The sequence below is a fragment of the Gambusia affinis genome, linkage group LG07 (assembly GCF_019740435.1).
Source record: "Gambusia affinis linkage group LG07, SWU_Gaff_1.0, whole genome shotgun sequence".
In the NCBI taxonomy this organism is placed as follows: domain Eukaryota; kingdom Metazoa; phylum Chordata; class Actinopteri; order Cyprinodontiformes; family Poeciliidae; genus Gambusia; species Gambusia affinis.
In genome coordinates this window covers 15,005,071-15,019,452 of record NC_057874.1, presented here as the reverse complement: position 1 = coordinate 15,019,452, position 14,382 = coordinate 15,005,071, and the positions used below count along the sequence as shown (strand labels likewise).

The window sequence follows — 14,382 nt, the reverse complement described above, 5'->3', positions numbered from 1 at the left end:
ACCAGAGACTGCCTGATAATAGTTGTAGTTGGATCAAATCAATCAATCAATCATAAATCTAATGCAATTGATATGAATTAACAATATTTTTTTGAAAATGGTAAACCAATCAATAACAAACGAACAGAAAAAAAGAACGTCTTGGGAAAATGTTCTCTATGAAGGACTAAATATTGGTATGTAGAATCATGTAAATCCATTTATCAATCACTCTTTGATACAACATTCATAATATCATTGTCATCCATTTGTCTGTTTGCCTAAGATTCACCCAGTTTGTCTGTCCGTCCACCCATCTTTGTCCAACATTTATCCATCCATTTATGTCATCCATCCATCAGTTTGTCCATCTGCAATTTGTCCTTCCCTTTTCTTGTCTGTCCAACATCTATCTGATTTTAACCTCCCTCCCGCTTATCCTAGCAGGGTCACACAGGCAACTGGTGCCTTTGTCCAGTGGTGAGAGGTGAATTTCGTCCTTAACAGGTAGCCAGTCCATTGCAGGGCAGTAGTGACATGCAAGCAAGTTGCAAATAAACCTCTCTGAATAAAGTTGTTCAATCTTAGTTAATGCATTCAAATATTTACAGAAAACTGATCCAATTAGGTCTTTAACAGATCAGAATAATTTGTGCTTTGCTCACATTCATCAGCCATCTCTCTCAACAGGGGTGTTCCCTCATTATATTCATGACTCTCATTCTGCCACCTTTGAGTCACTATTTGCACAGAACACAATGAATATTATAAATTAGGTTCAGGTTTTCTGTATTAAGCTGGAAACCACGTCAGTATTAATTCTATTTAATCCATAAATAAGACAACATTCAGAATAGCGATTTCTTCTTGCATTTTCAAATTTTGTCCTTTTAGTGTACGTTTTATCTGAGAAACTATTATTCTAAATATCAAATCACTGCAAAATCTGCACAGATACCAACTAGGAACTTAGCTATCAGACAAAATTAAATATAGCATACTCTGTTCCAGGATTTTGCTTCCTGGAATGCTTTTATAATTTAAAGAAAATAAAGATAAACAATTTTTATTGACGTCTGTGTGCTCTTGTTGTTGAAGGTGACCATAGAGATCACATTTGGGATTCTTTACAACGTTCAGGGTTTATTTATTTATTTTGCTTTATGTAGGTTTCTCCATAAATAAACCTACATAGTTAGGTTTCTTTTGCAAATTAAATAGTTAACATAGTTTAATTTGCAGTTAAACTCCAAATTATTCATAGCCCAGCATAGTAGGTGTTAAATATCTTTTTAATTTGGCTAGTATGCTCTTATTTATTCATTCATTTTTGAGTGAAAGTAATCTTAATGCTTTGGATTGACCCTGCTTTTCCTCACTTGAATCTGTTTGGCAGTTTATGCAGAGAGCTAAAAAATAAGGCTGATAGGAAGGTGAGCTTTCAACCTCAAAGACTTTCAACACATCATCAAAACTCAAACTTTGAAACACCTGTGAACACATGCAAAAAAGTAAAAGGTTAATAATTATGAGAACGGTTTGACTAACTATAATACAAGAATTTCTTTTTAGTTTTTAGCATATAAATGTTGTCAAAGTGTAAATAATAAGAGAAATTATGCTTTTTTGGGTTTTTTTTTTAAACAGATGCTCATCTTATATATATATTTTTTAATTATATTCATCTTCACTTTGCCTACCAGAAAAAAAAAAATGTTCCAGTTAACAGAAAAATAATTTTAAATCAAAACCCTCCATAGGCATAAAAACTTTTGGGCTTAACTGTAGGCACATGTGATGAAGGCTACTCAAAATATGTCCAGAGTTTTCTGTTTCACATGCTGCCTGGGCCTTTTCAGTTCTCATAATTATATGTGAATAATCACAGTAAAAAACATGCTAAATTGAACAAAAGAAGAAACGCCAGTCCTATAAAGTCAAGGTTTCATTAAGATGCTGAATAATTTGTTCAGACTTCCACCATTATCTGGCTCAGCTGAAAGTTTTGTCAACAACTCCTTACTGGAGTCTGTTCCCATGGAAACATTGACTCACTCAGCAAAAAGAGTAAAGACATATTGGATGAAGAGACTATAATTTATATCTTTGGGTTTCTCTTACTGTCTCTAACTTTGCTGAGCTAACAAACTGAATGAAGTATTCATAGTGTTGAATATGTATTGCATTTATATGCAATATAATATTGCATTTATAATATATGCAAGAATATTATAGCAATATAATAAAACTTATAGCAATAATGTCATTCTGACTGGATCCTCTGTCCCTGCTGAAGAAAATCTCCACAGCATTATTCTGCCAACACCATGTTCATATATTAGTTTTTCTCCACAAAATGACCAAAGAAACACAAAAGTAATCTACTCAAGTAAATCTTCCTTATAATAAACAGAAGTTTATGGCTGTGATGATGAAATGTGAAAACAATGCGAGGGAAATGAATACTTGTGTAAGGAACTGTAATAACTTTCTCTGTCCATTTAACCAACAAGTGGAACATAAATAAATATGATGACAGTTTTAATTACTGGCTGCATTCTCTGCTCAGCAATTGTCTATTTTTACATTTTCTTGACATTTTTGATGTTAATCTATATTCCTTGCCTCATCATGAAAGGTTTAGTGTAACAAATTACTGCAGAAATATGAGTGTGTACATGTGTGTGCCATGGAAAGAGGGGTTGACAGGAAGAGAAAGACAGAGGCGAGCCGCCAAACAAGACATTTGTTTCATGTGAAGATGAAAGGCACTTTGCTCTTTCATGACTGCTTCAGATTTGACAGTGCTTTCTTGTTTTTTTTTTCTTTATTATAATTTTGATTATACGAGTAAGCGCTTTTATGTTTAATAGGCAAACTGACATAAACTTTCTATTCCAACAAAAGGCATTTTCTTTTCCCACTCGCTCGTAACTCTCACTTATTTAGGTTAGAAACTCAATTAATTTAGTTAAGCTGAGTTCGACTTTATTTATAAACACTTTAAAAAGAGGATGACTGATCAAAGAGTTAAACAGATATTGTATGTAAGCCTTAAAACACAAAAACAAGAAAACGCATGAAATATATTACAAAGCGAGTTAAACTAATAAAATGAGTTCTCTCAAACAGAGTCAAAAGAAAAAGGGTGTCTGTATTATTTCATGGAGTTGCAATAATAGCAAGTTCAGATTGGGCCCCCGATATGAACTCGAGTGGTGTTATGTTGTTGGACTTCTGTGCTCGTCAAAGATTGTCCATAACAAACACCATGTTCAGGCATAAGGGTGTCCATATGCTCACTTGGACACCCTTGGACCAGGAGCTTGGATTGAGAAGTAGTTCACATGACAAACTCAGCAGACTTGCCATTTCACCAGGTGTTTGCTAATAGACTGCCACTAGTCTGGTGGAGCTGAGTGTAGGAGGCATGGAGGAGAGCTGGTCGGTGAGACAGAAACTCAGCTTAGAGGAGCTTTGTGGAATAAGGTGGTGCTTTGTGAGAGCAAGAAATTATGCACTCCTGAATGAGTGCCATGGGAGATTCAAGGATTCCTCAAGAATATATGAATCAAAACAATGCTCCAGGTATGTTTTGGATGAGGGAATCTTTATTGCATAAAGATGAAAAAAGTTGATTTTACTTAATGCTGCATGGATTTGAAACTGGATTTGAGACTTCACAAAGTGGTAGAGAATTTGTTTCTGTTGCTCTATAACAAAAATGCTGAATATTAAAGTTTGTGGTTGACAAAATGTTGTTGTTTTTTCTGCAGGATGTTTTTCTTGATGACATTTTTACACTTGTGTAGAATAACAGTTGCTCTGGCTTATCTTGAGATCCTGGCCTGTGACTTCTCATGATATATCTAAAGACTAAATCATTTGACAGCTAGTGCTTGATTCAGCATGAGTTTATGCTTTGTCTATGAGTGGAATCCCACTTGCTGACATGGCATTTATGGTCAAACTGACGGGGTGATGGTGTGCCTGTAATTTGGTTTTGAAGAATGGAGAATGATTTTTTTTTCTTTGCCTTGTGACTCATAATTACTCAGAGCAGTTGTTGTTAAGAGGCTGGTCAGAGAGCATGGTGTCTGTGTGGCTCAGTGATGAAGGGAAACAAAACCGCTTTCCAGCAGTTAGAGTAAACACCTCCATAATGAGAAATGAAAATATGGGCCATTATACTACCATAAGAAATAAGCCTTCAATTATCCACACATCCCATGAGATAACTTAGCATTCTGTTGATGGTTCTGTTCAAATGTGACTGCAAAAAAACAACAAAAAAAAATTTATATAAAAAGGGAAATTAACTTTTTGGATTGTGTTCTGATGCGTTTGCTACAAGCCTATCATTATGCCCAGCAGAATTGCTAGTCATTTGCTGGATTGCTAGATATGTTGAAGAAATAGCTGAATGTAAATGATGGTTTTATGTTCCTGTTTATATGGAGCCTCTGCAGTTCTGCAGATAAAAGTGTTTATACCTGTAAATGAATGATTATAAAGATTTTAACAGTGACCATAGAACATTTGGGCATCATTGTAAATTTGCTAATTCTGAGGCACCAAGAGAATAACTACTTTTTTAAGGGTTAGCCATGGGAAAAAATGAGTGCTAGGTAATACACTTTTCTCACTTGTAAAATCCAGTCTGAATCAGTCTTATTGCCAAAAAGAATACTTCCCAAAAGCAAATCTGAAACTGTGCAATGAAGATTACAATGTAACATAGAAAATGTCGTGATGAAGAACAGCACAAGGTACAAATGAAAACAGAATTAATATTATATTTTTAAAATTCTATTTACAGAAAAATAATTCTTACTGTGTAGCCTCAAAGTTGGAGGGAAGCATAAAACCCAAACAGCATGTTCCCCCCCTGAGCAGCTTGATCAATGCCAGAGGACACAAATGGCTCCATCTGGGATTCAACACTGATTGACAAGATCACTTTACTCTCACTGCTTCATACATTATCACATTGACTGTCTGTGTTTCAGAAATCCAACAAAATACCTAACTATTCAGAACATGCAGCCAGTATATAGAGAATTGTCAATTATGTTGATTGATTTTTAAATACTCAGCTTTAAAAAAAATGATTGATTTTAAATTAAAATGCAAAAAGGCCAAAAGTATTTTTTTTAAAATGGTGAGGGGAGTGGTTTACCATGTGTGACCTTTTACTAGTTTCCATATTCAGTGACTGTCAGGGGAGATTACTAGAACAGAGCAGGGAAATGGAGGGAAAATAGTTTTAAATGTCAATAGAGGCATCCATGCAAAGGTAGGATACCTAGGTGTATGGAAAGAAAACAAAAGCCATAGTTTAGACTTGTTTGATGTTAAAAGGTTTGGACCATCTTCGTTTTCTTTTTTCATTTGGAACCAAAGATTCTTAGATCTTAGATATTTTGTTCTTAAGAGTTGAGATGTAATGTTTAAAGTGTGACAAGTCAAATGTCTTTGGATTTGGTGCCCACATTTGATTTTTATTCAGTAAATTATTAAATTTGTGACTCTGTTTTAATTTTTTTTTTCTTTTGAAATTTCTTGGCAATATACATAAAAAAGCAAAATAACAAGGCTGAGTTCATAAGTTAGATTTATATCGATGTGTATCCTCTGAAGACAGAACTGTAGCTTGCAGACCTAGCAGACCAGCACTCTACTATGAGTTTAAAAGCTCTTGTTGAGAGCTCAGTCTGTAATTTGCCACAGCAGTGCAAGGCTGTTTGTGACAAAAAAAAAAAAAAAAAAAAATGTTGTTCACAAATCTAAAATTCTGGCCTTATTAAGGTAGAAATATTTTCAGCTCCATTTTTACATTATTCTGAAACCACCAATACTTCCAGTGAGCAACCTGTGGAATTAATGGAAAGAGCTGAAAGTACCGTACATATTTCTTTCACTCATTAAGGTTTGTTTTACTCTCCAGTCTTTAAACTACTCTAATGCAACTGGCGATATATTATTCTGAGAAAATATCAAGTTCTCTAGGTCCATCTACTGTTTTACTACAACATGTTCCTGAAAAGTGACTTTAAACTAAGATGCTGACAAAAGAAAAACTAGTCACTAACATGCTTACTTACTGCGTCTAAACATGCAATAGGGACTTTTGGAGACTACGTTTTTTGCTTTATTTAAATACATGACCTATGGACATGCACATGCTATTGTACTGTTGTTCTACTGATAGCAATAAAAAACATAGCTAAACATCCCAAACACCACATATTTTACCTGGAAAACTTTGCTCTCAAATAACTTTGTGTTTGCCTCAGTAGTCTGACCGCTGAGTCCCCTGGAGCTGTCTAACATCACCATGGAATATTGTGTTCTTGTCTATCAGCATTGAACTGTTGCTTTGCTTGAAGCCAGGCTCCCAAGTGTTTTAAAATCTGTCTCTAAATCTGTCTTGAATAGACGGTTTTTGGTGGGAGACAAGAAGTCGGCCCTCATCACTTTCACAAATCTCATCCACTTTTCTTGCACGGAGAAAAAAAGAGCCTATACTTTTCTGTATCTCCAATAAGTGATGCATTGAGTCAGCATGTTCCCATTTGAAGGCCTTTTTTGTCAAGAAAAATTGTTTGTTTACAAGACTGGACAGTTGCACTCTGAGATGAGTGATCACTTTGTATCATAGTATCTTTCTGTTCTCCTGTGATATCCTAGAAAGACATTTGGTTACAGTAGTGTCCTCTCTTGTTGGTAGAAAACTGCTTCTAATGATTACCAGTAAAATTATCACGTTATAGGGAGTCATTATTTTAAAACACAGTGAAGTCCCTTAATTGTTGGTATGCATGACAGTATCTTATGAATGAGCAATAAAAAACCAGATTGACTGTTTGCCGCTCTGAAATTTTCCATTGGTCCTGACAACAAACTGAATTTCCACATGAATTTTTCTGTCAAAATAATTTTCAATTCACTGCTGTCGGCAGGATAGTTGAGGAGCTCTTGACCAAAGTCTCAGTGTTTCTTATTTCTTCAAATCCCAATGTTTAGATTTGATTCAGGGTAAAATCTCTTTTTTTTATTTCTCTTTGTATCCTTTCTTGAAGCACCTTGACTAGTTTGCAGTTAACATTTTGGAAATACAAAATTTTAACCTAATGTTTTGGAAAAGAGAGAAATGCCTGACATTTTAGGAAAAAAAATACTTTAAACTACCAACCTAAGACTTCACATAACAATCCAAGAAGCCCAGTCTAGCCTACTATTTGCACAGCCATAACCGAAATGATCCATATTCTGAGTGACTCTGGTTCAAAGAGAAGAATAGTTATCTTACATCTGAAAAGCTGGGGGTTCAATTCCTTATTATTTACATATTGGTTCAATTTCTTCCAGTCTAGAATTGCTTATGTTGCCTGGGGTCACAGACCAACCACTACAAGATCTAGATCAGCACACAATATGTGGATGCAAGAACTTTCTTTCAGACGTCTATGTCAGCACAGCACTCTTCATGCTGGATTATCTTTATGGAAACAGTAATGCATCCTGACACTTATGAGTCGTCAATCTCAATCACACCGCCAACCAGAACGGTATAGTGGCACTTTTGACTCAGTGATTGCTACTGGGGAATTTCTGTTACCTCTGCCAAGCATACAGATTATTGTGCTACACTTAACATCATCCAGCATGTTCTGTGTTAAAAAGCAGTTGTGTTTTTTTTGGATTGGATTAACTCTTGTGTTTGAACAGAGCTCTACATTACAGTGAATAATGACCCAGAAGGTGAAAAAACTGTTGCACTTTTAGTAAAAACTTTGGACAAAGTATTATTTTTCATAAAATTATCTTTTTTTTTCTTTCATTGAGACATAGAAAATGGAACAATTCAAACATCTCTGTAGGCTGAATATCTGAGCTGCTGCTCATATTTTCTTCTCAGCTCTTTGTTCCTCACTTGCTTAACATAACATTTCAGAACACATTGTCTTAGCAGGGCTTCCAGCAATTTCTGTTCTATACTTTTAGTAAGCTTTACCTGCTGGGCTGCATTAGGACTATCTGAAATATGCAAATCAACAGAAAAAGGCAATGAGAAAAAAAGCCACTGTTTCTAGCAGTTTTTGGTGATACCTTCTCTGTGTGATATTTTCTATGTGTTGACGCTTATGCATGTGGGGGGGGAAGATCTCTGCTCAAGATTATACTGTTTGCCTTGGGAACATTAATTTTTACATTTGCAGCAAAACTCCCACCAAAGGGACTTCTGTTTGCCAACAGATGTGCTCACATGTTTGCTCAAAACATGCCCACAGAGATCACAAACAAAATACATTAGATCCTCAGCTCAGCCACAGTCCTGAAAAGCCTCAGTGGCTATTCATGACTATCAAAGGCACCACACTTACCTGATTCTGACTGTGTTATTCTGTCATAATGTCTTATACTTTCCCCTTCTCAGAAACCATTTCTTTATCTCTCCCACACACGTGCTCGTACACTTTCTCTTCAGATTAGACCGCATTCCTCCTGAGCCGGTGGCAATGCTTTGATTGCTCTCGGGGGATCTCTTGATTGGTGGCCTGGGTGGCTGTTGCAAAATAAATGTGTCTGCTGAGATGAACACCCCGCAGGTGTAGGTTTCTCTGGAGACAAAGTATCATACAGTAAATATAGGGTATAGGTCTTATTTCCTTAAGGGGCTTGTTTTAGTGGTCAGGAAAGAATGATGGCTGGGAGTGTAATTACTACTGGAGGGCTTCTTTTCCACATGGGTACCTCTTCCTCTTCCCATGCTGTCTGTTTGGTTTAAAGCTCTGGGTTGATGGGGTGTTAGGTTTTTTTTATAGGGTCATAGCAGCTTCTTTGTCTTCTAAGCATGTAGTTAGATCAGCAGTAAGTGCAACGCAGTCAGATGACAAAGCGGTATTGGAAGGAAGGTTTTGTGATAAACCAGATTATAAAAGAGGAGGTTAAATGTCTTAAGACTTGAAGACTTAAAACATGTTATAGAGACTAATGTCAACTTGCCACTCACAGCAGTTATCTAAGAATAGCTCAGCAACAGCAACACCTCTGTCAAGCTTGTGGTGTGATGACATGTCTCGAGCTTGTGAAAGATAAATGCACTGAAATGTCTTTATCAACCATGGCTATTGCTGGAGTTGCTCCAGTACATTAGCTACTTTACTGATTACATTAAAATGTTCACATGTATATAGTACATGCAAAATGTTTCCGCGATGTGCTGAGACATTATGCGTCTGAGACAGAAATGTGATCTTTATTGGTGCAACAAAGGAAATAACTGGTTAGGCAATAGGCTTATTCTTCTTTTTGATAAAAAATAATTGTAATTTAGAATAATAATATTGGTGTTAGGAGGGATAGTTCAGATTTTCTGGAGTGATATTCTGTGAACTCATTAGTGGTTGTTCCTTTTTCTCTAATACATATGTTACATCAGACAAAGTTTGAAGGAATGTGAATTTATCCTCAGAGTGGGGGAAGGTAAAAAACTGGTCACAACAACTTCTAGTTGTTTTTAACAAATGCAAAAATCAAAACTGTTTATTTCTACAAACTTTAACACATCTTTTTTTGATTCATTATTCTCAGTAATAATTATGCTTACAAAATTAACACATTACACAGTGGAATGTACTCTATATGCCATCTGAACTAGTGTCTGAGTGCAAGTTAATACAATATTTAATAGTGATATGTGAGCTAAATAGCACTCCTTTATGTGTTTTGCCTGTGGTGGCGAGTGGGCAAAAACAGTCTAGGGCTGCAGTCTGCTGTTTATGTCATCCAGAAACATTGGATAACAGGAATAAAAGACTAATTTTTCAGAGTGATCTTCACAGATGATTGCGACTGGAGAGGCCCAGTAAAGGCAGAGAAAATTTGTGGTGAAAAGACAGACTCTGACAAGGTAAGAGAACAAAAGACAGCTAAACCTGTGTTTGTGTTACAATATCAACATGCTTGAGGTGTTGAGAAATATCCTCTAGTAAACAATGCAGGGAGGTTGAACACAATACTGATATTTAAAAAGTTCAAAATAATTGTGATTAATGAAGTTACTTTTAATAGACTCTTTCATAATCACTGTGATTATACCGTGAGGGAAACTATTACTAATGATACAAGTAATAAACAAGTTTAAAAAAAAAATGCAACTTATCACCATAAAAAGATTTTCTTTTACACAAAGCACAACAGAAAATTCTTTCACTCAAATAGTAGTGTGTTTAGAGGAGTATTAGCTTACAATTTAGCTGCCATTATCTTAATTAAACATCAAATTAATGACTGTGTTCTGCCTAGGACAATTGCTCCCTTGGTATTAGTGATGGTAATCAGCTGTAAACGAGGAACGCTTTTCCATTTTAAAGTGATTTTAATGCTTATAAAACAAATACTTGAGACAGGAGAAATGTGATCTTTATTGGTGCAGCAAGGGAAATAACTGGTAAGGCAACAGGCTTATTCTTCTTTTTAATAAAAATAATTGTAATTTAGAACAATAATATTCAGACTGTTATTTTTAAGATTGGAGAGGAGAGACTTTAAAAATGCTGCTTAAAAGTCAGCTGAATTATATTTGCTTAAAGCTCTTATTGCTAAGGTTTGAAGGAAGTTGAACTTAAGCTCACATTATGGATTCACAATGTAAGATAGATGCTTATTTAAATATCTGACAAAAATCCTTATGTTTTACTTATAAACAGACACTTGACATAAGTGTTGGTTGACCAATTTTAAGACAGACAAACCAATCTTTTAAGATTGTAGCAAATATACAACTGTGGCCAACCAGCCAAAATAACCCAGTTTTTTGTATTTTTGACCTTGTACTTTTCTTGATTTGATTTATTGCCACAAGACTCACTAAAGACTATCCTCTTTAGTGTTACATTTTTTATAACAACCATTAAAACAGATAATTGTGACAGTGGACAGTGAAAACCGCCATAAGATCTTTCCTTTTTGGCAAAAGATTAACACTAATCCTTCACATATTGTAATTTCACTCAGCACTGCTACGCAAATAGTTTATTCAGTTCTTATAAGTTGAAGAGGTGGCCTGTTGATCTCTGAGTTGCTCTGTCTCTTCTAAGTTCCAGCTTTCTGTGATTGGAACTACTTAAACAATACGTGGTTATCGGTGGGCTCCACGGTCGAACAGTTCGTAGCATTGTTCCTCTTCAGCAATAATTTCCTGGGTTTGAATTCAGGCCTGGAGTCTTTCTGCGTGGAGTTTTCAAGTTTTCTGTCAGCGTGGTTGGGTTATGTGCAGGTTCTCCAGCTTCCTCCCACAGTCTAAAGTAATGGCTCTGAGCTTAATTGCTTCCTCTAAATTTTTGCCCTCAGGTAGAATTGTTTTAATGAATGTTTGTTTCTCCTGCAAGTCGCTCTGCTGCCCTGCGGTGGACAGGCAACCTGTCCAAGGTGTACCACACCTCTTACCAGCTCCACTGCGGCTCTGCAAGAAAAAGGGGGTGTAGATAACAGATGGTCAGTTAGCAGGAGGGTGTGCTAGAATATTCTTCACATGGAAACTGTGTAATTTATTTCAACTAAAACTCTGGTGAAGTTGAGCTGACCTTGTTGGAGTTATGGAATGATTTCAGGGTGCAGCTGAGCCATGAGTCTAGTGCAGCTTAATGCTGTTCTGTATGCTACAACTGCCTTTTCCTGTTAAAAAAAACACATAATTGCACCTAGAAAACCACTCTATTTTTATTATTAACAGGCTCCCTGGCAACATTGCTAAATTCTAGTTGGACATGCTGGAAGTGCTGGCAACTACAACCTTTCCATCCAAACGCCAAAGCACTCGCTCAGCTGTGAAACCTATATCCCGTTGCTATGGTAAATGTCTGATTTAAAATCCATTCAGTAATGAAATTGGTGGGATCTACAGTTGTTGGTTGCCATGGAGACTGAACTGTAGGCAGAGAAGAGACATTGTGGACCAAGGAGCCACACTGGTTTACTAGAAAGAAATTAGTCAGGTGTTAGTCCCTGTGTTAAGTGCTGTTTAATCTATGACATCTTAATGAGGACAATGTTACTGATATCCTGCGGACATGAGAAATATGAGTTTGTTTCCCTTTTTTTATTTTGATAAGATAAAAATAAATTGCCCTTGGGTTTCCCTACAAAAACACACTGAAAATTTCGGCCATTGACCAAAGTACGCTGCTATAGAAGAAAACATAAAAAAAAATCCCCATCATAGAGTAAAATACTGTAGCATCAGATTCTGTAAAATGCCTATCCATTACCATCTTTCCTTTTTTTAAAATGACAAAAAAGTGTTTCATAAAGAAAGATGGATGTACACGGGAGAAAAGAGTGAAATATATATATATTTTTCCACTAACCCTTCCAGCTCTTATGCTGACAGAGAAGTCTTTGATGCTGTGATGAAAAGTGACGGCTATGGTGCCCAGAGCAGCTTGTGTTTGCAGGGCCAGGTGAAGTGAACCAGATAGTTCAGAGATGCTGAGCTCCATGGAAATGTGCTCACCAGGGCGAGGTTCCAACCCCTTTTCTGCAGGATCATTAACTGAACCTGCGGCCAATGCTAACTTCAAAGGGGAAGATGCCCAAATAACAGAGAACTATTGTTGATTTGGGAGAGTGTAGTTATGAATTTTGGTGTTTTTTACTAATATAGAAAGCACAATATTTATTTTGGCAGCTTTATGCTACACGGATGCTTCAATCTGCTTTGTTCTCATAAGTGCGTACTTCTTTCTTACATGCCTTGTTTGATGTAGACACTCGCTGAACTTTCACTCAAACTGAAGTTGAGTTAGTGGCTTGCTTCATTATGATATTTGGAGGCTCAAATGTTCTATTACTTGGCAAATTTTGCCTTCTCTGTGCTTCTTGAAAGTGTTACTCAATAATTGATCTATAAGTAGAGTAGTGAATTGAGTTGTTCTGATGTTTTTGCATTAATATTTTCTACCAAATATCAAATGTACATAAATGCTATGAAGAGGTTATTAATATTTGGGTTGACCTCAGTGAACACCAGGCTCCAAAGACATACCATACACGAAGAGAAGGATGATCTTTATTTTAAAACAAAGGTTTACATTTTTCTATCGGTATTCATGGACTGGTTCCTAGAAGAGTGGGCCAGATCTCGACTCCAGTTCAGGGATCAACAACCTTTGCAATTCAAAGACAGATTTTTGACCCTGCTCCAACACACTGAAGTAAAGTGTCAAGAGCTGCAAAATAAAAAAATAACTCATTAGTTTGTTTGTGCACCTACTGTGTAAAGTGTATTTTTATTTATTTATCTTTTTCCCCACCAGGGGGTCTTTTTGTGGGTCCTAGTGTCCCTTATATGACAGTAGGCTGACAGGAAGGGGGGGATGGAGAAGGGGGAAGACATGCGGCAAATGTCGGTCGGGTCCGGGAATCGAACCCGCGACGGCTGCGTCGAGGACTCAAGGTCTCCAAATATGGGTCGCCCTATCCCCTACGCCACCACAGCACGCCCCCGTAAAGTGTATTTTTGTAGTAAGATCAAACAAGCACATTATTTAAGTTTGATTTTAGATCAGAGAAAAATATAAAAATGTTACAAAAGAAGAACAAAGAACAAATTAACATTTCCATATTTATGGTAAGTTATAAGAAATGCAAAAGAAGAATGAAAGTTTTTCTTTTTGCTCCAGTGGTTTGATTCTATTTGAGAAACACATAGAAAAATATAAGATTTGTTTCCCTTGTGTTTTCAAACAGTTTTGTTTTTTTTTCTGTTTGAATAATAGCCTCTTTCGAGCAACATGCACTGTATGCAAACATATGATTTCAACCGTACATGAACTTAAATTTAGTTCTTCAATTGGATCCAGGACAGAAAATAAATTGAGAAAATTGATTATGTTTCATGAGAAATGAAGGTAATAACAAAAAACCATTTAAGCGTTGAAAATGCATTATGAAAGAAAACCTCTGAATATTATATCTGGGAAAACAATGGGAATAATAAGCCCTCTGGTTGTTCAGTTTAATTTGTTGTCTTGCCCTCATGTTGGACTCATTTACCTCAATACACAATTTAAAGTATAACCTCAATTAAACCAATAAACTCTTATAAAAAAAGGAGCATGATGTGCTTTCCCTTTAGTAAATTCAACATTTTCTCCTGTTAAGCTGAGGGTATGATTAATAGAATGCTTATTTTGATTATATAACAGTGAAAATATTTGCAATCACAAAACATTCATAGAATTAAAAATTTTTGTTATAAAAATTATTTATATATTTATATGGACCAGAGACTAAGCCAGAATGAATTAAAGAAATTAAAGAAAAGCAAGTTCTATATCTCCTAAAAAAGTTTTTTTAAAGTACAAAATATAGAAAATCCTTAAATACTGAAGTGGG

The 14,382-nt window shown here is 35.9% G+C and overlaps 1 protein-coding gene across 3 annotated transcripts in view; it reads left to right on the top strand.

The window, feature by feature from the left end:
- Positions 1 to 14,382, top strand: part of cpne5b (copine Vb) — a 118,707-nt gene that overhangs the window by 51,204 nt on the left and 53,121 nt on the right. The window contains exon 1 of one of the 3 annotated variants that reach the window (XM_044122133.1): positions 9,876 to 9,895. The exons of the other annotated variants lie outside the window; for them this stretch is intronic. The gene's annotated coding sequence lies outside the window, so the exon portion shown is untranslated. Of the gene's footprint in view, positions 1 to 9,875; positions 9,896 to 14,382 lie in introns of those variants that run through there. 3 annotated transcript variants of the gene reach the window in all.